The sequence below is a fragment of the Acomys minous genome (assembly GCF_964271855.1).
Source record: "Acomys minous genome assembly, chromosome: 9".
Lineage (NCBI taxonomy): Eukaryota > Metazoa > Chordata > Mammalia > Rodentia > Muridae > Acomys > Acomys minous.
In genome coordinates this window covers 40,262,652-40,285,476 of record NC_140490.1, presented here as the reverse complement: position 1 = coordinate 40,285,476, position 22,825 = coordinate 40,262,652, and the positions used below count along the sequence as shown (strand labels likewise).

The window sequence follows — 22,825 nt, the reverse complement described above, 5'->3', positions numbered from 1 at the left end:
TTACATTGTAAAAGAAAGGAAGGGAGGGAGGAGAAGGAAAAGGCATTGCTGGACTGTCAGGAAATGACCCCAACCTTAAACCTCAGAGTAGAAAAGTCAGGGGGCTGGGGTGTGGCTGGGTTGGCAGAGTGCTTGCCTAGCATGCACAGAGGTCTGAGTTTGAGCCCTACCCATGCATAAACAAAAGCACATGAACTCCAGGTTGGTGTTTTGGGGTACCTTCTAACTTGGGGGTAGTCAGCTGGTGATGGAGGACACCTGATTGTGTCCGAGGAGGGAAGTGGCTGGAGTAAGCTGGGAAATCAGTGTCTCTGTTCCTTCCTTCCTTCCATGTTTTGTTTTGTTTTCAAACTGGGTCTTTTTTTTTTTTTTCTGTTGGCCTTGAACTCAGAGAGACCTGCCTTCCTCTGCCTCCCTAGTGCTGGGACTGAAGTCATGAGCCATCACCACTAGCTTCTTTCTGCTTTCCTATGGCTCTAAGCCCCCTTTGCACCGCATTTGCACCGGCAGCTCTCACTGCCTGCCACGCCATTTCCCAGGGTCTTGCAGCTGGCTCCTAGAACAAAGGTCCCCTCTCCAGGATGGCCGAAGTCCTCCTATCACTCTCCGTTTAGCCCCTTGTTTGTTTGCTCTGTCTTTACTAGCCTCTACTGGCCTCACTAGAAGGTGACCTCCGAGGAGCAGGAGGTTTGCTGTGTCTACATAGGGAGGCTAGGGGTGCGGCTGTGGTGGAGCTTGTGTTCAGGGGGTCCTGAGCCCCATGCCCAGCACCAAGCTTGGTGCTCCATACTCTGTAAGGGCAGCAGTTGGGAGGTAGGAGCAGGAGGATCATCTGTTCTGCTCAGCAAGAGTAGGTGAGAGTTGATGGCTCAGCGTTAAAAGCATAGCCTGCTCTTGCACGGGGCCTGACTTTAGCTGCCCCTGCCGCATCAGGTGTCACAGTGACCTGTGACTCCAGCTTCAGGGGAGGCAGCCACCTGACTTCTGTGAGCACCTGCACTCACGTGCACGTTTCCCCTTCCCCCACATAGATATAATTTTTAAAAAGTTACAAATCTACTCAGTCCCAACCCTGTAGTCTCAGCACTCAGGAGGCAGAGGGGGTGTGACTCTGTGAGTTCGAGGCTATCCTGGTCTACAGAGTGAGTTCCAGGACAGCCAAGACAGAGGAACTCTGTCTCAAAAAAGGAAAAGAGAAAGAGGGGGGAGGGAGGGAAAGAGAGAGAGACAGACAGACAGACAGATAAAGGATATATACATATATATCAAGGCTGGGTTTGAAATCAAAGAGATCCACCTGCCTCTACCTCCCAAGTACTGGGATCAAAGGCATGTGCCACCTCACCCAGGCATAGATGAGTGAGGTATTGCATGCCTTTAATCCCAGTACTTGAGAGGCAGGTGAATTGTTGGGAGTGCCAGGGCTTCCTGGTCTACATAGTGAATTCCATGACATCTGGAGCTACAAAATGAGACCCTGTCTCAAAGACAAAACAGAGCAAAAAATCAAGCCTGGTGCCTCATACCTGTAACCCCCTCACTTAGGAGGCAGAAGCAAGTACATTGCTGTGGGTCCTAGAACATCCTAGATGATGGAGGGAGAACCTGTTTAAAAAATAGAAATAAAGCCGGGAGTGGTGGCGCACGCCTTTAATCCCAGCACTCGGGAGGCAGAGGCAGGTGGATCGCTGTGAGTTTGAGGCCAGCCTGGTCTACAAAGGGAGTCCGGGACGGCCAAGGGTACACAGAGAAACCCTGTCTCAGAAAACAGAGAGAGAGAGAGAGAGAGAGAGAGAGCCTTTAATCCCAGCACCCTTGAGGCAGAGGCAGGAGGATCTTTGTGAATGTGAGGCCAGCCTGGTCTACATAGTGAGTTCCAGGCCACTCGGGGCTACATAGGCCTTGTCAAAAAGAACTTGCTAGTAGGGGTAAGTAGGACTGAAGGGCAGTAGGAGAGGGCTGAAACTTTCATAGATGGGCCTTGGGGCAGTACCACTGAGCTTATTCAGCATCTGCAAGGCAGTTTGGGTGTTTCAGGGGCCAGTGGACTGATTGCAGGGCAGACGGTGAAAACAGATGCCAGAATGATATGTTTGCTAGGCCCTAAAAAAGAAAACAAAAAACAAAAAACAAGCAAAAGCTGAGCCATCTCTACTCCTGTTCCTGTGCTTTGCATCTGAACCCTCCCCAGCTCTTTCCTCATTCTTTTTCCAGCATTTTCCTTAGCCCCACTTTTTCTTCTGCAGTCTCTGGTTTATGAAGGCAATAGGCGAAGAGTGAAGGGTGACTTACTAAGACGCTAGTGCCACCTCCCGGTGGCCACAGGGAGTGCAGCATTTTGTTTTGGCCTGGTTGAGTAGAAATTTGAGTCTTCTCCAAATGGCGGCCATCAGGACTGTCTTGGAGGACAGGTTTGTTTTTGTTTTTGTTTTTATGTTTATTTTATTTCATGTGTATGAATATTTTGTCTGTATCTGTGTCTGCACACTTTGCAGAAGTCAAACCAGATCATCACCAAGTCACAGACAGATGGTATAAGTCAATATATGGGTGCTGGGAATCAAACCCTGGTTCTCAGCAAGAACAGCAAATGCTCTTAACCACTGAGCCCTCTCTCCAGCCTACCCTGGAGGACAGTTTTCTTCAGAAAGAAGTTGTTAAGCCATGCTCAGGGAAAGTAGTGAATAATTCAAATCCCTCCCCCCACCCCAACTTCAGGACTAGGGTCCTTGCTCCGTGTGAGGGCATCCTGCAGCCCAGGCCTGCAGAGTGTGGTTCCCTTCACATGGAGTTCAGCCTATTCTTCCTCAGTCCAAATCCCCTGCATGGGCCCTCCAATATAGGGTTGTTCCCTCTTTCTAGAACAATCTCGCCCTCCCCATTGATTCTCTAAACTTACTCCTCTTTCAGGCCTTCAATTCCCCATCCTCAGAGACCCTCCCGGTACCTCTGCAATAGGCATGGGTAGGCATGGTGATTTGAGTAGGCATGGCCCCCATAGATTCACGAGTTTGAAGGCTTGACCCATAGGGGGTAGCACTATTAGGAGGTGCGGCCTTGTTGGAGGAAGTGTGTCACTGTGAGGGCAGGCTTTGAAGTGTCCTATGCTCAAGCTATGCCCAATGTGGCAGGCAGTCGTCTTCTGCTGCTTTGGATCAAGATGTAGAACTCTTAGCTCCCTCTCCAGCACCTTGTCTGCCTGCATGATGCCATGCTTCCCGCCATGATGATAATGGATTAGAACAGCTAAATGTTTTCTTGGAGAAACAAGAAACGAGAGTTGCCCTGGGCCAGGCACAGTAATGCACACCTGTAATCCCAGTATTAGGGGAGACAGAGGCAAGTGGATCTCTGTGAGTTCTAGGACAGCCTGGTCTACAAAGCGAGTCCAGGACAGCCAAGGGTACACAGAGAGACTCTGTCTTGAAAAACAAAACAGGCCAGGTGGTGAGTGGAGCACACCTTTAATCCCAGAACTCGGGAGGCAGAGGCAGGTGGATTGATGTGAGTTCAAGGCTACCCTGGTCTACAAAGCAAGTCCAGGACAGCCAAGGCTATACCGGGAAACCCTGTCTTGAAACCCCCTCCCAGAAAGAAAGAAAGAAAGAAAGAAAGAAAGAAAGAAAGAAAGAAAGAAAGAAAGAAAGAAAGAAAGAAAAAACAAAAAGAGTAGCCTTGGGCTGGAGAGATGGCTCAGAGGTTAAGAGCACTGGCAGCTCTTTCAGAGGTCCTGAGTTCAATTCCCAAAAACCACATGGTGGCTCACAACCATCTATAATATAATCTGATACCCTCTTCTGGCATGCAGGTGTACATGCAGAGAGGATACTATATAATAAATAAGTAAATAAATCTTAAAAAAAAAAAAAAGAGTCGCCTTGATCATGGTGTCTCTTCACACCCTAACTAAGATAGTGGGGGAGAGTGTCTCAGACAGTGGGAACAGCAAAGTGGGAGGTGCAAAGGCCCAGGCATCTTCAAGGAGATGGAAGAAGCTGAAGGCTGGAGAAGAATCTAGAGCTAACAAATGTGTCAACAGATCTCAGGGGCCTCGGTGAGGGGTTGAGTCTCTGGTGAATGTGGAAAGTGAGGTTTTCAGCAGCAAACGTCATGATCACATGTACATTTGGGAAGAGTCCCACAGAGCTGCCCGGTACAAAGGGAAGAGAAGATTTAGCTAGAGCCAGCAGGGGCTGCATGGGAGACAGAAAGGAGCTATGGACTCTTTTTTTGTTGTTTGTTTGTTTGTTTGTTTTTGTTTTTGTTTTTCAAGACAAGATTTCTCTGTGTAGCCTTGGCTGTCCTAGGCTAACTCTGTAGACCAGGCTGGCCTGGAACTCACGGTGATCTATCTGCCTGCCTCTGCTTCCTGGGTGCTGGGATTAAAGGCGTGCGCTACCACCGCCCACCTTCACTCTTGAGATATACCAAGCTGGTCCTGCCTGCATTAGGGTTCCCGACCTCTGGCTTTAGCTTTACTGGGGCCTCTGTCTGACCTCCCTGAGGGAACTCTACTTACTCCTGAGTGCTAAGCCCACACTGGATGCCTTCCATGCCCCACCCACCAACACCACCTAACTCCCCAACTTCGGGTAGGAAGCTGAATTTGTGAGACCTGCCAACCTATTTCACAGAGGAGGAAGCTTAGGTGCAAAGTTGGGGAGTCGGCTTACCAGTGGAAGAGGTGAGCTTTGAGCCAGGGTCTCTATGGCCTCCCACCATTCCAGGTGGCCTACCAGTTACAGGTGGGGCTCTGGTACCCTGCTTGCCTTTGGCTGACTCAGTGTTCTCTCCTGCAAGATGGGGACATACTAGTTTCTCACTGTTGTGACAAAGGCAGCTTAAGGAAGGGTTTAGGGCGCCGCCTATAATGACAGGGTTGGCAGGGAGGCAGGAGCAGAGACAGCGGTTATACGGCAACCACAATCAGAAAGCAGCTGACAACGACTGCTGGTGCCCAGGAGCTCACTTTCCACCTTTCCAGGAATAGGTCCGGAGACACACCTACAGAGTGTGTGTAGGGAACAGCTCCACAGACACACCTACAGAGTGTGTGTAGGGAACAGCTCCACAGACACACCTACAGAGTGTGTGTAGGGAACAGCTCCACAGACACACCTACAGAGTGTGTGTAGGGAACAGCTCCACAGACACACCTACAGGGTGTATGTAGGGAACAGCTCCACAGACACACCTACAGAGTGTATGTAGGGGAGAGCTCCACAGACACACCTACAGAGTGTGTGTAGGGGAGAGCTCCACAGACACACCTACAGAGTGTGTGTAGGGAACAGCTCCACAGACACACCTACAGAGTGTGTGTAGGGGAGAGCTCCACAGACACACCTACAGAGTGTGTGTAGGGAACAGCTCCACAGACACACCTACAGAGTGTGTGTAGGGAACAGCTCCACAGACACACCTACAGAGTGTGTGTAGGGAACAGCTCCACAGACACACCTACAGGGTGTGTGTAGGGAACAGCTCCACAGACACACCTACAGGGTGTGTGTAGGGAACAGCTCCACAGACACACCTACAGGGTGTGTGTAGGGAACAGCTCCACAGACACACCTACAGAGTATGTGTAGGCATATTTTTAAAATCTTTTTTTTTAAAGATTTATTTATTATTATGTATACAATGGTCTGTTTGCATGTACACCTGCAGGCCAGAAGAGGGCATCAGATCACATTATAGATGGTTGAGAGCCACCTTGTGGTTGCTGGGAATTGAACTCAGAACCTCAGGAAAAGTAGTCAGTGCTCTTAACCTCTGAGCCATCTCTCCAGCCCTAAAATTTATTTTTATTTAGGTTTCTCCTATCTTTTTTTCCTTCTTTTTACATTTTTTGGGATTTTTGTGACAAGGTTTCTCTGTGTAGCCTTGGCTGTCCTGGACTGGCTTTGTAGACCAGGCTGGCCTCGAACTCACAGCGATCCACCTGCCTCTGCCTCCTGAGTGCTGGGATTAAAGGCGTGCGCCACCACAGCCTGGCTCTTCTATCTCTTTTTCCTTTCTCTACCCCAATCCCTTCCAACACCCCAACACCAGGTAGGAGAGAAAGAAGGTCAGTGGGGAGAAGGGGTGTGGTTTTCCTTAGCTACTTCCTGCTGCTTAGGGTCCTTGGGTTCCTTGGGACAAATCCAATCCTCGGTTCACGATATCTTCAACTTCCTCAAACTGTATCAACAGCAACTTGGAGCAGCATGGGGGAAGCACCAGTAGTCTTTTTCTTTCTGGGAGCCACTCCACACTAAACAACACACACACACACTCTGGGCTCTGGAATTTTTTTTTTCCCCAAGACAGGGTCTCTTTATGTAGCCTTGGCTGTCCTGGACTCATTTTTTTTTTTTTTGTCCTGCACTAATTTTGTAGACCAGGCTGGCCTCAAATTCACAGTGGTCCGCCAGCCTCTGCCTCCCAAGTGCTGGGATTAAAGGCGTGCGCAACCACCGCCCAGCTGGGCTCTGGAATTTATCGTCTCTCAAGAGTCCTCAGAATTAAACTAACTGCAGCTGGCAAAGACGCCCTCTCAGAGCCAGGAGGGAAATAATATGCTGCTATGGACAATCCCACATCCCATACCTGGATTGAAAAAAAAAATCACGTTTATATATTATAACCAAACACTTCCACAACAATTGTGTTAACACACCATGGAGTTAAGCTGATGCTGTGAAACAGTTTCCTTCGAGATTAACCTTCCATCTTGCAGGGGAGCTCCTTAAGCAGAGAGGTAAACAACTAAAAATCGGCTTCAAGGGCCCCTGGAAGCAGCAGTGGCATGGTGGGGTGGGAGGAACAGGAGGATCGCTGTGAGTTCGAGGCCAGCTTGGTTTACAAAGTGAGTCCAGGACAGCCAGGGCTACACAGAGAAACCCTGTCTCATGTGGCATGGGAAGAACTCCCTGAAACTAGCCAGATTCCCTTGGCCCCTCCCTGCCGGAGGTCCCCCTCAGACTGAAGGAAGCTGGGCTACAAAGACCAGACCAGCTGCCTGGAAGACGCAGAGACCAAGCAAGCGGCCTGCGCGAGACTTAAACCAACTGAGGCACCTGGAAAGGACACTCTCCACCCTGTGCAGCTGCCTGCAGGCTGTGCAGTGTGCTCCAGGTTCCCAGGTTTGTGAGCCGTCACCCATGCTGGAGTGGGCTTTGGTGACGCAGCTGTCTTTGAGTCATTTCTGCTCCTGAAGTGACCCCTCATCCATATTCTTGAAAGTAACCCCAATGAAACTCCTTGGTTGATAAAGTTGGACTTTGGTGGCACCTGTCTGTATTTTGGTCTGTGCTGGGTTCCCCTTCTAGGGGAGACGGTGTGTTTCATCTCCCCAGGAAAAGTTTTGTCACACAACACTTGACAATGAGGGTTAACAGGGCCATCAAAATAACCTGCCTGTGAGGTGTCTGTGCTGCGGACATGGATGGACAGGTGCCATCAGCAGAGCATTAGTGTCACAGGAGCTTTACACACTGACGCTCTGGCAAGGAAGGAGAAAGCAGAAGCTTAGGGACAGTCCAAACTGAGTCTCCTGACTCCAGCTGTCAAGGGTACCAGTTTTGGAGTCTCATGTAGTCCAGGCTGGCCCTAAAGTCACCATGTACCCAAGGATAGCCTCAAACTTCTTCTTGAGTTAGACTTACTATGTAACCCCCTCCTTCCCCCCTCCCCTCAAACCACAGAGATAGGCCGCCCATGTCTCCCAAATGCTGGATTAAAGGCATGCTGGGCTCACATCGCACCCAGCTGATCCTGAATTCCTGATCTTCTTTCCTTCACTTCGAAGCACCAAGATTACAGGCTTGCACCTAATTTGTTTTGTTTTTGTTTGTTTGTTTTTGGTTTTTTGAGACAGGGTTTCCCTGTGTAGCCTTGCCTGTCCTGGACTAATTTTATAGACCAGGCTGGCCTTGAACTCACAGCGATCCACCTGCCTCTCCCTCCCAACTGCTGTGATTAAAGGCGTGTGCCGCCACCGCCAGGCCTCGCACCTAGTTTTTATGATGGGCCTTGAATGCATACTCTGGAGCCACCAGATTCTAGAGTCCAAAAAAGGCACAACTAAGGCCCTAAGCCCAGAAGTGAGCTACTCTCTCCTCTGACAGTGACAGCTCTGGGTTTGGGAGCCCAGGAGATGTCAGATAGCAGAGAAGTGGTGACAACCAGGAAGTGCTTGCTTGCCTTGAGGGATAGAGTGCAGGGATCCTGCCCTGGGTGACAACTCCTCTATGTAATTCCTTTGCTAAGTCACACGGGGGTGACAGTGTGCCATGGAAACTCTGCTCCCCTCTGTCTTTAGTCAAAATAAAATCTAAATAGGCCATGGCTTGGTGGGGCATGCCTGTAATCCACTTGGGAGGCAGAGGTAGGCTTGGTCTCTGTGAGTTTGAAGCCAGCCTGGTCTACAAATCGAGTCCAGGACAGCCAAGCCTGCACAGAAAACTCCTGGTTTAAACCAAGTAGGAGCTACAGAGCTGGTTTATCAGGTAAAGATGCTTGCTGCCATATCTGATGACCTGAGTTCAATCTCTGGAACCCACGTGGCAGAAGGACACATCAGACTCCTAAAAGCTGTCCTCTGACCTCCACACGCACACTGGTGCATGCGCCTTCCACCCCCAACAAAATTAATTACATGTTTTGTTTTTAAAGTTAAGTATAATGCCTTTAGGTGACTCAGATCTACTGGGACTCCTTACCACATCCCAGTGAGGAACAGTCCATGCAAGTCCCCAAACTGCGGGGATTACCCAGTCAGAATGAGGAACCAGGGCGGTATATCTCCCAATCTGGCTGCAGCAGCTTCCGGTCTCTCCCAATCTGGCTGCAGCAACTTCCGGTCCTAGGTTCACAATCGGGCTCCAGCCTCTGCTGACCATCTGCCACCCGATCCCCCCCCCCCCCCCGCCGCCAACCCCCCCCCCCCTCAGCGGCTTCAGCGGAGCAGGCAGAGCAAAGCTGGGCCTGCGGAGAAACGTTGGAGAAGGAGGTTTTACGACAGAACACTTAAGTGTTCTTTGAAAAAGGGGTGGGGTGAAGGGCTGCCCGAGGGATGAAACGTTCACTTTCTCCGGTACATTTAGACATGTGTGATTGTATAGATAGTGCATGCTTTGGAGTAGTGGTTCCCAGCCTTCCTAGTGCTGCAACCCTTTAGTACAGTTCCTCATCTTGTGGTGACTTCATAGGTGCACTTTTGCTATTATGAATCGTATCAATCTTGATATGCCGGATATCTGATATGCGGCCCCTGCAAAAAGGTCGTGGGACCCCTTTGTCCTAGAGACTGAATTTCCAGGCTCTTCTAGCTTCAAAAAATACCAGAGAGCACTAACTAAACACTTTGAGGCAAATATTACACTGATTTCATTTGCATATTTATTTTTTGGTTGCTGTGGGCAAGTATGGTAGACTGGGGTGCAACCCGAGACCCAAGCATTCCTGTGGAGACAGGATGTCTTAGGGTTTCCGTGCCTGTGAAGAGACACCATGATCAAGGCGTCATTAAAGGACGCATTTAACTGGTTTACACATCCAGAGCTTTAGTCCAGTATCATCATGGCGGGAAGCATGGCAGCCTGTAGGCAGACATGGCGCTGGTGAAGCCAAGAATTGTACATCTTGATCCAAAGGCAGCCAGGAAGAGACGGGCTTCCAAAGGCAGCCAGGAAGAGGCTTTCATTCCACACTGGATAGGGCACAGCATAGGAAACCTCAAAGCCAACCTCCACGGTGAAGCACTTCCTCCAACAAGCCACACCTCCTAATGTCGCCACTCCTTGTGGGCCAAGCATTCAAACACAGGAGTCTATGGGGGCCATACCTAGTCAAACCACCACACAGGGTCTTACTATACATCCCTGGCTAGCCTAGAACTTACTATGTAGAACAGGCTTACCTCAAAACTCACAAACATTTGACTGCCTCTGCCTCCCAGACCTAACACACCCAGCTCAGCTCCCGAGCATTTTTTTTTTTTTTGAGACAGGGTTTCTCTGTGTAGCCTTGGCTGGCCTGCGCTAACCTGTAGATCAGGCTGACCTCGAACTCACAGAGATCTGCCTGCCTCTGCCTCCTAAGTGCTGGGATTAAAGGCGTGTGCCACCACCACCTGGGCATTCTTTTTTGTTTTGTTTTGTTTTGTTTTTGTTTTTCGAGACAGGGTCTCTCTGTGTTAGCTTTGGCTGTCCTGGACTCACTTTGTAGACCAGGCTGGCCTCGAACTCACAGCGATCCGCCTGCCTCTGCCTCCCGAGTGCTGGGATTAAAGGCGTGCGCCACCATAGAAACACAGCTTTAACTGTAAGCCAAGTGAACATGGAGCCCAGGGCCCAGAGCATTGCTAGGCAAGTACCAGTTCCTGGCACTTATTTACTAAATATATGATTTACATTGAATCTGCACCCGTGAAACACTCGGGGCAAATCTGGGATAGAGTGACCTCAGGCACTGCCAGGGTTTAGGAAACGCAAGAGACAATAGATAAGACACCCCCGCCTCCCCCTCCCTGGAGGAAAAGAACCCGCTGGGTTTGGTATGTGACAGAGAACACTTCCGGTTAGTGGGAGGTCACTGTGGGGAAAGGGAAGGCAAGCCCATCACTCGGAATCCTCACTTAGGAGGGGATCAAAGGATGCTGAGATGTCCTGGAAACCCCACTGCTTCCAAAGTCAGGGAAGTGTAACAAAGGTTGTCAACCGCCAGCAGATTCACCGTTGTAGCACGATCAGAGATCTGGAGCCAGATTACTGCGGAACAAAGGCCGCCGTGATGGGAGAGCAGGAGAGGTAGAAAGAGGTTGGCCTGGAGTCAGTTGTTTTTTTCCTAAAAGGGGAAAAAGGAAAGCAAGGACAGAAGATTGCGGGTGGGGGTGGGGTGGGGCGGGGGTAGGGTGGGGGAGGTAAAGGTTGGTATTCTGACAGAGGAAGAGGCACAAAAATTCAAAGGGGACTCGGAGCCCTGGAGGATGTGTGGACAGAAGGCCCAATCCCGCCCCTCCTGTGGTAGCGCTGAGGTCAGGGAATTGCAAATCCTGATAGATGGACACCGAGTGACAGCTATATCCGGAGCATACTGGATAGGACAAGAATTGGCAGTCTTTTCTGGGCTCCGCCCAGCTTGCAAAGCTTACCTTTTCCCTAGGCTCCTTATCACATACTTACATCACGGCCTTGGCCGGGGCGGCCTCCGATTGGCCCGTGGCAGTCATGTGACAAAGGCTAGTCTGAGCTGCCTTCCTAGGAATGTAGACCCACGTGCGGCCTCTGCGGCCAGCGTGGTATCGTCCGCAACCTTATCGCCTGTTTGCAGGGCAAGCTATTAGAAAGTGGAGACCCAGCCTCCCACGCTCCTGGCCCGCAGGCTGGAAGAGGTGCGGGTACATCGTGCCCTTTTGCTAAACCTCAGGCTTCTGTCCAGTTTCTTAGGCAGTTACCATCCCGCCTCTTCCCTGATCCAAGGCTGTGTTTTAAACCGGATGTGGTACATCAGGCCAGTAATACCACTGAAAGGATCAGGAGCTCAAGGCCAGCACTGACCACACAGTATGGAGACAGCTCATGGCCAGCATTGATTACTCAGTATGGAGACTCTTTAAAAGGAGAGAAGTAAGGGGGTACAAGTAGGAAGAGGAGGAGGAGGAGTATTTTAGATTTGAGGGGATTAGTTCAGCTGCTAACGGGTGAGCATGAAGACCTGGTTTCGAGCTGCAGAATCCACCTAAAAACACAGTGATCACTTGTAATACAGCTCGCACGGGTGGGTAGGGGGGACTGGGGGACAGGAGGTGCGGTGGAGACAGAACCTCGTGGAGCTAATTGGCTTGACAACTAGCCCAGGTCCCAGGTGAATGGCTCCTGAGGAGTGACACGGGAGAGACACCCTGGCCTGCCCTTGCAACTGCACATGCGCTCACCTACACACAGGATAATAAATAGTGTTTTTAAATAGTGTTTCTGGTCTGTGGGTGAGGCTCAGCAGCCTACCAGTTATGATTCCCAACACCATAAAACAAAAACTAACAAAGCTGGGCGTGGTGGTGCACGCCTTTAATCCCAGCACTCGGGAGGCAGAGGCAAGCGGATCGCTGTGAGTTCGAGGCCAGCCTGGTCTACAAAGCGAGTCCAGGACAGCCAAGGCTACACAGAGAGACCCTGTCTTGAAAAACAAACAAACAAAAAAAACCTAACAGCATTTTTAGGGACTTGGAAACAAACACATCTAGTTGAAATGAGCTGCCCATCACTTGACTGAGGGCAGCTCTTCAGCTTGGTTGGTCCTCAGATTCCCTATCTATAAAAGACCTGGAGCTAGCCTTTATCCCAGCACTTGGGAGGCAGAGGCAGGCGGATCGCTGTGAGTTCGAGGCCAGCCTGGACTACAAAGTGAGTCCAGGACAGTCAAGGCTACACAGAGAAACCAAAACAAAAAACAAAAACAAAAACAAAAACCTGGAGCTGGCAAGATGGCTCAGTGGAGGAAGGCACTTGCTGCCAATCCTGCGACCTGTGTTCACTCTCTGGGACCCATGTAGAAAAAGGGACCAACTTCCGAAAGGCTTCTCACTTCCACAAGAGCACCATGGCACAAGCCTGCCCACGTACCCGCCCATACTCACATCCACACATAAAATACATTCATACATGGTTTTAAAAGGGGGGTGGGGTGCGTAAAGCAGAGGCAGGCAGATTGATGTGAATTCGAGGCCAGCCTGGTGTACAAAGTGAGTCCAGGACAGTCAAGGCTACACAGAGAAACTCTGCCTGGGGGTGGGGGAGGGGGGTAAGACTGGCGTGGTGGCTCAGAGGTTAACAGTGCTTGTTGCAGTGGGGTAGTGGTGGCACATGTCTTTAATGCCAGCACTTGGGAGGGAGAGGCAGGTGGATCTCTGTGAGTCTGAGGCCAGCCTGGACTACAGGGTGAGTTCCAGGACAGCCAGGGCTACACAGAGAAACCCTGTCACAAGAACAAAACAAAAAACAACAAAAAAAATTGTCCCCTGACTTCTACATGTGGCCATGCACGCACCGGCACTGGCACACAAACACAAACACACAATCAATCGATCAATCAATGTAATTTAAAACAGAAAGGTTCCATTGTATTTAAAACTCCTGCATTAGCAAGATTTATATCTAGCCAGCGTACCAGGGGAACAATGAAAAGAAAGCCAAATGCATGTGAACTTCTAGAAGCCTTTAGAGACCTGGGCAACACTTCTCAGAAGGCTAAACAGTATGGCTGAAGAACATGAAACTCCAGCTTGGGTTGGACAGCGATCTCCCCAGAGACTGCAATGTACAGTTCTCCCCTGAAAGAAAATATACAGGTGATGGAGTCAGGGACATTTAACTAGATGTGGCTGATGGAAATGTGGGGGCCAGAAAGCTACCCCAGAGCCTGTCAGAACCAGAGGCTGGACTCCAGCAGCTTCCACCACGGGTCAGAGCATGGCTGTGTTTCCCTTTGGGCCTGAGTGGAGCTGAACCAGTGCTTGTTAGCCCCGGAGCCAGTGCAGGTTAGCCCCGAATCCATTGTTAGCCCCGGAGCCAGTGCAGGTTAGCCCCGAATCCATTGTTAGCCCCGGAGCCAGTGCAGGTTAGCCCCGAATCCATTGTTAGCCCCGGAGCCAGTGCAGGTTAGCCCCGAATCCACTGTTAGCCACGGAGCCAGTGCAGGTTAGCCCCGAATCCACTGTTAGCCACGGAGCCAGTGCAGGTTAGCCCCGAATCCACTGTTAGCCACGGAGCCAGTGCAGGTTAGCCCCGAATCCACTGTTAGCCACGGAGCCAGTGCAGGTTAGCCCCGAATCCACTGTTAGCCACGGAGCCAGTGCAGGTTAGCCCCGAATCCACTGTTAGCCACGGAGCCAGTGCAGGTTAGCCCCGAATCCACTGTTAGCCACGGAGCCAGTGCAGGTTAGCCCCGAATCCACTGTTAGCCCCGGAGCCAGTGCAGGTTAGCCCCGAATCCACTGTTAGCCCCGGAGCCAGTGCAGGTTAGCCCCGAATCCACTGTTAGCCACGGAGCCAGTGCAGGTTAGCCCCGAATCCACTGTTAGCCACGGAGCCAGTGCAGGTTAGCCCCGAATCCACTGTTAGCCACGGAGCCAGTGCAGGTTAGCCCCGAATCCACTGTTAGCCACGGAGCCAGTGCAGGTTAGCCCCGAATCCACTGTTAGCCACGGAGCCAGTGCAGGTTAGCCCCGAATCCACTGTTAGCCACGGAGCCAGTGCAGGTTAGCCCCGAATCCATTGTTAGCCACGGAGCCAGTGCAGGTGCGGAGCAGCGCATTGGCTCCACAGCAGCAGCTACAGGTCAGAGGAAAAAGGCCAGGTGACATGAAAAACAACTGAACTATGGAGGGTTAAATGAGGCAAATCTAGGCGGGTGTGGAGCGGGCCTTTAATCCCAGCACTTGGGGGCAGAGGCGGGCATATCACTGCGAGTTCAAGGCCAGCCTAGTCTACAGAGTGAGTCCAGGACAGCCAAGGCTATGCAGAGAAACCCTGTCTGGGGGCGGGGATGGGGAACACAACAAAACAAAACAAAAAAACAGCAAACAAACTTGTCATTCTATCTAAGGACTGACTTTTCCTGAGATGTGCCCAGATGTGGTTACAAACACAAACAAACAAACAAAAAACAGTTTCACAGAAGTCAAGGTTACTAAACCAGTTAAGTTTACTGCAATTATTCACAGGAGTACAGGTAAAAGGTTACTAGAAGAACCTGGATGACCCGAAAGGCAGCTGCATCCTTGGAGTTCCTAGAGAGCCTGCAGGCAGCTGGCTGGAGACTGCCCTCTTCCTGGTCTAGAGCTTCTTGCACCTTGGGCGAAGGCCTTGTGAAACCCAGGCCTTACAAGCCTTCTGAGTCTGGAGAACTTCATTAGCTTCCTAAATCTTTCATTCACTGATTTATTTTTATTTATTTATTTGTTTTGTTTTGTTTTGAGGCAGGTTTTTTGTGCACCGTCTGGGCTGTCCTCGACATCAGGCTGGCCTCGAATTCATAGAGATCTGCCTGCCTCTGCCTCCCTGAGTGCTGGGATTGCAGGCCTGATAGCCAAGGATACACAGAGAAACCCTGCCTTGCAAAACTAAATAAATAAATAAAGATTTGAAGCTGGGTGGCAGTGGTGGCCCACACCTTTAGTGCCAGAATTTAAAAAGCAGAGGCAGGTGGATCTCTGTGAGTTTGAGGCCAGCCTGGTCTACAGAACAAATTCCATGACAGCAGCCAGGGCTACAGAGCGAAACCCTGTCTCAAGAAAACCAAAACTAGCCGGGGGTAGTGGCGTATGCCTTTAAGCCCAGCATTCCAGAGGCAGAGGCAAGCAGATCCCTGTGACTTTGAGGCCAGCCTGAATTACAAAAGGAGCCCAGGACAGCCAAGACTACACAGAGAAACCCTGTCTCGGAAAAACCAAAAAAAAAAAAAAAAAAAAAAAAAAGAAAGAAAGAAAGAAAGAAAGTAAAACAAAACAAAAAAAAAGAGATTTGTTTATTTTATTTTAGGTGTGTGATTATTTTGTTTACATGTATGTCTGTGCACCACTTCTGTTCCTGGTGCCCTCAGAAGTCAGAGTAGGGAGTGGAATTCCCAGGAGCTGGAGTTATGAACACTGTGAGCTGACATGTGGGTGCTCGGAAAGGAACCCTGTCCTCTGAGAGAACAAGTGCTCCTAGCCACTGAGCCACCTCTCCAGCGCCCTGCTCTGTCTGAGTGGGAAAGGGAGCACCTAGGATACACAATGTTGTCTGAAAAGCCCAGGTGACTTACATTCCTGTGAGGAGGCTATAAAACCTTGCTGTTGGTTATATGTCTACTGTGTGGGCTAATCTTTTTTTTTTTTTTTTTTTTTTGGTTTTTCGAGACAGGGTCTCTCTGTGTAGCCTTGGCTGCCCTGGACTCACTTTGTAGATCAGGCTGGCCTTGAACTCACAGTGACCCACCTGCCTCTGCCTCCCAAGAGCTGGGATTAAAGGCGTGTGTCACCATGCCTGGCTGTGTGTGCTATTCTTGGTTGTAAACTTGACTACATAATTAAAACAGAGAGAGAGAGAGAGAGAGAGAGAGAGAGAGAGAGAGAGAGAGAGAGAGACTTCTGAGCGGGGAACCCACCTCTAATCCCCGCCAGGCCCTCTGCTGGAAGCCCGTATATAAGGACGTGGAAGAAGGAGGGCTTTGTTTGCGCTTTGCCTCCTTTCCCTCACCCCTAGCGAGGCCACTCCTTCCCTGGCACTAGAGGCCACCTCTTCAGGATTCTGGTACATACTGAAGAACGCAGACACCCAGCCACGTGGACTAAAAGCCTAGCAGATTCTAGGCCCTTCTGTTCATAGGCAGCCATTGCTGGAGTAGCAGGACCACAGCCTCTGGGTCATTCTAATAAATCCTATCTATATCTATAGGGCAGTAGGTATAGCTATTCATTCTACTCTATAAGTTCTAATACTCTCGAGAACCCTGACCGATACACCTGCTGCTGAAGACATTCAGTGCTTTGGGCTGAAATCAGGTTCCTGGGGTAGAACTGCTGCCTGTCGGCCGGCTTGGTTTCAGATCCTATGCTCCTAACAACAGTGGTAACATACTAGGTATCCCCGTTAGGGTGTCTATGGTTGCAGTGAAACACCATGACCACAAAGCAATTTGGGGAGGAAACGGTTTATTTGGCTTACACTTCCACATTGCTTTTCATTACAGAAGGAAGTCAGGACAGGAACTTTAGTAGGGCAGGATCCTAGAGGCAGGAGCTGGTGCGGAAGGCATGGAGGGTGCCGCTTACTGGCTTGTTCCTATGGCTTGCTCAGCCTGCTTTCTTTTTCCTTTTTCTTTTCTTTTTGGTTTGTCAAGACATGGTCTCTCTGTTTTCTTATAGAAGCCAGGATCACAAGCCCAGGAATGGCACTGCCCATCATAGCATGCCCATCCCCCCACCCAACACACACATCGATCACTAACTGAGAAAGTGCCGTACAGCTGGATCTCATGGAGGCTCCAAAACCGAGGCTACTTCCTCTCAACTCCATGCACTAGGCAAAAGGTGTATAAGTGTTAAAGGGTAGTCAGCTGCTTTCTCATTGGACTTATGCCTTCTCTGAAAGAAGAAACTCACTTTACTGTTATTGGGTTTTTTGTTTGTTTTTGTGAGACAGGGTTTCTCTTCTGTGTTAGCTGTGGCCGTTCTGGACTTGCTTTGTAGATCTGGCTGTCCTTGAATTCATAGTGATCCGCCTGCCTCTGACTCCCGAGTGCTGGGATTAAAGGCATGCACCACCACTTCTGGCCCACTGTTAATTGTTTCACTATATGGCCTTAGCTGGTCTGGAACTAATAAAGAGCCACCTGCCTCTGCTCCTGAGAACTGGGATTAAAGAACTGTACCACCATGCAAGCCTGGGGAAGTGATAAGCCTCGGGCGAGAAAGCAAATATTATTGTTTTGATAAATCAATATGATGTAGATGTCCTACTGCCTTCCATGTGCTGGTTTATACCCATGGATTACTGGTGCTGTCACCCTTGATTTTGGAGGGAAATATCTTTTTCCTCTCAGTCGTCAGTGGCTACTATAGAGGCTTATAACTGATCAAATTCCTTAGTTTAGATGACTATTGCTGTGATATAACAGGTTATTGTTCAGCCATAAATGGAAAAAAATAGCCTCCAAGGTTCAGGAGACATTACAGGAGAAGGTGCTCCAAAAATGTGAGAATCAGATGAGGGACATGGTGGTGCACGCCTTTAATCCCAGCCTTGGGGAGGCAGAGGCAGGCAGATCTCTCTCTCTCTCTCTCTCTTTTGGTTTTTTGAGACAAGGTCTCTCTGTGTTAGCCTTGGCTGTCCTGGACTCACTTTGTAGACCAGGCTGGCCTTGAACTCACAGTGATCCACCTGCCTCTGTCTCCCGAGTGCTGGGATTAAAGGCCTGCGCCACCACGCCCAGCTAACAAGATTTTCAAAGACGTATTTCCAGATTATAAAACAGTAACAATGGCTAATAACAGTGCAATCTCTGAGCTTCCAAGTTGGGTAGAAAGCTCTGGAGATTCAGCTTTCCTGTGTTCTCACCTATGCTGGGGACTTTCGAGTTATTCCTGCTCCTGTAAAGCAAAGGAATCACTCACCATGCTCCTGTAAGTAATGAACTCACTGGGTCACTGAGCTAGACTTGGGTGCCATTGGTTCTTTGGTGGGTCTGCCATTAATACACTCTGGAGTGAATAGCTGTCTGTCATGTCATGTCTATATAATGGAGCTCACATAACTTCTAGACAGTTTAGTTTAACTCTGTCTCAAAATAAAAGGTAGGAAATAGCTGAGGAAATAGTTTGGTGGTAGAGTGCTGGCCTAGCACGTGTGGAGCTCTAACCCTTGGCACTCCAGAACCAGAAAAGAAAGAGGCCATCTTTGTGATCCCACAGCACTGTTCCTATCCTATGCCCGAGGCTCGTTAATACCACACGTTAGCCAGGCCTCTGACACCATCAGCCCCCAGTCCCAGTGCTTCCAGTTCTGTTTATGCTTGGGATGCTCTGAACCATCAGGCCTCTGCAGTGTTCCCTAGGGTGGATTACCAACGCTAGGCCACCCCCCGACCTAGGAGAGGGGTGCAGAGACTGAAAGTCACAGAGGTCTTTTCAACTCTCAGATCTCAGGTGTTCATCTCATTGTCCATGTGTGGCTGTTGACCTGGAAACTCCCTGGAGTTTCTCACTGCTTCTCTTAACCCTACAATGACTTTGGGCTCCAAGTCCTACTCCTTCTATAGTGACTGTCCTAGGACCATCACAGTGCCAGGATCGTCTCCATTCTTTCTCTTCTGACCCTTTCCCATATATTTTATTTTCTGTGTCTCCAACCACAAGTGAAATCTCTTTCCACACACACTATTAAACCCCTCTAAAACTGATATGGCAAAAAGCCAGTGTGGTGGTGCAGGCCTTTAATCCCAGTACTTGGGAGGCAGAGACAGGCAGATTGATGTGAGTTTGAGGCCAGCCCGGTCTACAAAGCGAGTCCAGGACAGCCAAGGCTACACAGAGAGACCCTGTCTCAAAAAACCAAAACCAAACCAAACTAAAAAACCAAAAAACTAGGCACCAGCCTTATGAAAGAATCATTCTTTTTTTTATTCTAAATTTTATTTTATTATTTTATGTACCATGTACATGCTTAGTGCCCAAGGAGGCCAGAAGAGGGAATCAGATCCCTAAGACCCCAGAGTATTTTTGGGGGGGTTGGTGTTTGAGACAGGGTTTCTCTGTGTGGCCTTTGCTTTGTAGACTAGGCTGGCCTCAAACTCATGGAGATCCATCTGGCTCTACCTCCAAGTGCTCGGATTACAGGTGTGTGCCACCATGGCCAGCTTCGAACCCAGATTTGAGCAACCATGTAGGTTTTGAAACTGGAACTTGGGTCCTCTGGAAGAATGGCTAGTGCTTTTAACCTCTGAGCCATCTCTCCAGACCCAAGAAGTACACCCCCACACCAACTTACAAGGAGACTGGAACTCCTTGTAAAGATCACAGTGACCTTGAGCTCCTGGTGATCCTTCTACTCAGCCTCATAAATACTGGGATTACATGAGTGACCCACTCCCACTTACAGCAACAGAAGTGTGTGTGTGTGTGTGTGTGTGTGTGTGTGTGTGTGTGTGTATACCAGCAATGCCCCTCTAGTGAACGCTAAGAAGCTTGTTTTTAAACAGGGTAGCAGTTCTATACTTAGGTACACACCCAAGAAAACTGAGGTACATGTCCGTGTGAGAACTTACACATGGGAGTGGAGCTATGGTTCAGTTGTTAAGAGTGTGGACTGAGCTTGCAGAGGAACCAGTGTGATTCCCAGTGGTGCATGCTGGCGGCCCTCAGTGGTGCATGCTGGCGGCCCTCAGTGGTGCATGCTGGCGGCCCTCAGTGGTGCATGCTGGCGGCTCTCAGCTGCTTGTAACTCTAGTTCTGGGGAGATCTGATACCTTCTGTTGGTCTCCAGGGGCACCGCACTCAAGTGCACAAACTTCCACTGGGACACACATCTTAAAAAGGTCATGCTGCATTATGGCTGATTTTGTTTATAATATATTTAGCCAGCTGATGCTTTTGTGCCAAGTCAAAAGAAAAGAAAAAAAGAAAAAAAATCCATGCAGTGGTGGCATATGTCTTTAATCACAGCACTCAGAGATAGAGGCAGGTGCATCCCTGAGCTCCAGACCAGCTTGAGCTGGTCTACAGAGTGAGTTCTAGGACAGAGAAACTCTGTCTTGAAAACACAAACCAAACCAAACAAGAAAACCTCAAAGAAAAAAGTATGTACATGAATGTTCATAGCAACATTTCATGTAGTCCTAAGGTAAAAGCAAAGCAAATGTTCATCAGTGGATGTAGTTTTGTTTTGTTTTTGTGTTTTTTGAGACAGGGTTTCTCTGTGTAGCCCTGGCTGTCCTGGACTCCCTTTGTAGACCAGGTTGGCCTCAAACTCTCAGCGATCCACCTGCCTCTGCCTCTGCCTCCCAAGTGCTGGGATTAAAGGCGTGCGCCACCATGCCTGGCTCAATGCAGCTGGGGGGGGGGGGGGAGAGAGGGGAGGCTGGCGCAGGGCAAACACTACATACCGGTTAGTTTGAAGCTAGTGGGATTTTGTCTGCGGAGTTGGGGTGGGGGAGGGGAGGAAAGAGACAGGCTAAGGTAAAGAAGTTGGATATTAAGATCCTTATACTAATAAATATTTTTGTAGGTTTATTTATTTATTTTTGTTGTTGGTTGGTTGGCTTTGTTTTTTGTTTTGCTTTGTTTTTAAGACAGAGTCTCTCTATGCAGTTCTGGCTGTTCTGGAGGTTGCTATGTAGACTAGGCTGATCCTCCTACTTCCGCCTCTCTAGTGCTGGAATTAAAAGCCTGCATCAGGCCAGGCATGGTAGCTCACGCCTTTAATCCCAGCACTCCGGAGGCAGAGGCAGGTGGATTGCTGAGTTTGAGGCCAACCTGGTCTACAAAGTGAGTCTAAGACAGCCAAGACTACACAGAGAAACCCTGTCTCAAAAAATCAAAAATCACACAAACAACCTCCCCACCCCCCAAAAAAGCATGCACCAAGCTGGGCGTGGCAGTATACACCTTTAATCCTAGTATTTGGGAGGCAGAGGCAGGCAATAGCTGTGAGTTTGACTGCAGCTTGGTCTACAAAGCAATTCCAGAGTTAGGCAGAGAAACCCCGTCTTCAAAAACAAAAAACAGCTAGGTGTGGCGGGCACACCTTTAGTCCCAAATCCCAGCACTTGGGAGGCAGAGGCAGGTGGATTTCTGTGAGTTCGAGGCCAGCCTGGTCTACAAATCTAGTCCAGGACAGCCAAGGCTACGCAGAGAAACCCTGTCTCAGAAAACAAACAAAGAAAGAAACAAAAAGGCAAAAACAAAAGCTGGCTCAATGCAGAGCACAGACCAAAGCTATTATCCCAGGAGCTTTAACAGTGGTAACAGTCTGAACACAGAGGTGCACGCCTTTAACCCCAGCAGTCCAGAGGCGGAGGCAGGAGGTTCTCTGTGAGTAAAGAACAACAACAGCAACAACAACAACAAAAATCCCAAATTATTATTATCACTCAGGAGGTGGGGAGGGGGGTGGGGGAAGGGTGGTGAGTGTGTCAGGTAAGAAGAAGACATTATAAAGTTGTTTTTTCCCTTCCACTTTTATGTGGGTGAAATCAGGTCATCAGGCTTTTGTAGCAAGCACTTTGCTTGATAATCCGGCTCCATTTTATTTTACTTACTATTTTTGAGACAGGTTCTCACTGTGGAGTCCTCCTGACTTGCCTGGAACTTCACTAAGTAGGCCATACTGGCTTCCTCAGTGCTGAGGGTAAAGATGTACACCACCACACCTGGCTCCACCATTTATTTTATTTATTTATTTATTTATTTTGGTTTTTCTGAGACAGGGTTTCTCTGTGTAGTACTGGCTGTCCTGGAACTCTCTACACCAGGCTGGCCCTGAACTCACAGAGACCCACCTGCCTCTGGCTTCCGAGTGCTAGGATTAAAGGTGTGGGCCACCACTACCCAGCCTCATCTTAATATTTATTTATTGATCGATAGATTGCTTTTTGACAGGGTTTCTCTGTGTAGTCCCAGTTTTCCTGGAACTCACTTTATGGACCAGGTTAGTCTTGAAGCCAGAGGTTTCCCTTCCTCTGCCTCCTGAGTGCTGGGCTTAAAGTTGTGTGCACATCACACCCGGCTCACCTTAGCTTTTCAGAGAAGGTATCTCACTGAACTTGGAGAGGATTTTCCAAACAGGCTAGCATTCGCCTGTCTCTTCTCTCTTTGTGCTGGAGTAACAGGTGAGCCATGTGTTGGTGCTGGGGCTCAAACTCAGGCCCTCATGTTTACGCAGAGGTACTTTACTGACCAAGTCCTTTCCCAGACCCTTGTACTGTTTCCATGTCTATGAACTGTCCAAAGGGGACAAATCTACAGAGACAAACCGTGGCAGACAAAGGAAAGGAATGGGGACTGTCTGCTCATTGGTATGTTTTTTTTCCTTTCCTTTTCCCCCTTAAATTATATTACATCATTTTTCCTTTCTCTTTCTTCTCTCCAAACCCTCCCACACACCCCTTCTTGATCTCTTTCAAATTCATCTCTTTTTAAAATTAATTGTTGTTACATGTATATACATATACATTTTTGTTTGTTTGTTTTTGAGACAGGGTTTCTCTGTGTAGCCTGGGCTGTCCTGGACTAGCTTTGTAGACCAGGCTGGCCTTGAACTCACAACGATCTGCCTGCCTCTGCCTCCCAAGTGCTGGGATTAAA

General features: G+C 49.3%; 1 long non-coding RNA gene and 1 pseudogene across 3 annotated transcripts in view; both read right to left on the bottom strand.

The window, feature by feature from the left end:
• LOC311605065 (small ribosomal subunit protein uS2-like) overlaps positions 1-22,825 on the bottom strand; it is a 986,626-nt pseudogene that overhangs the window by 705,155 nt on the left and 258,646 nt on the right. The gene's annotated exons all lie outside the window — the stretch shown is intronic.
• LOC311605364 lies at positions 10,125-11,420 on the bottom strand. Of its 2 annotated transcripts, none has more exons than XR_014781909.1 (2): positions 11,138-11,420; positions 10,125-10,830 (listed from the first exon to the last, which is right to left on the bottom strand). It is a non-coding gene; the product is annotated as an uncharacterized lncRNA (long non-coding RNA). The 2 variants fall into 2 exon arrangements; XR_014781910.1 differs by having other exon boundaries at positions 11,169-11,192.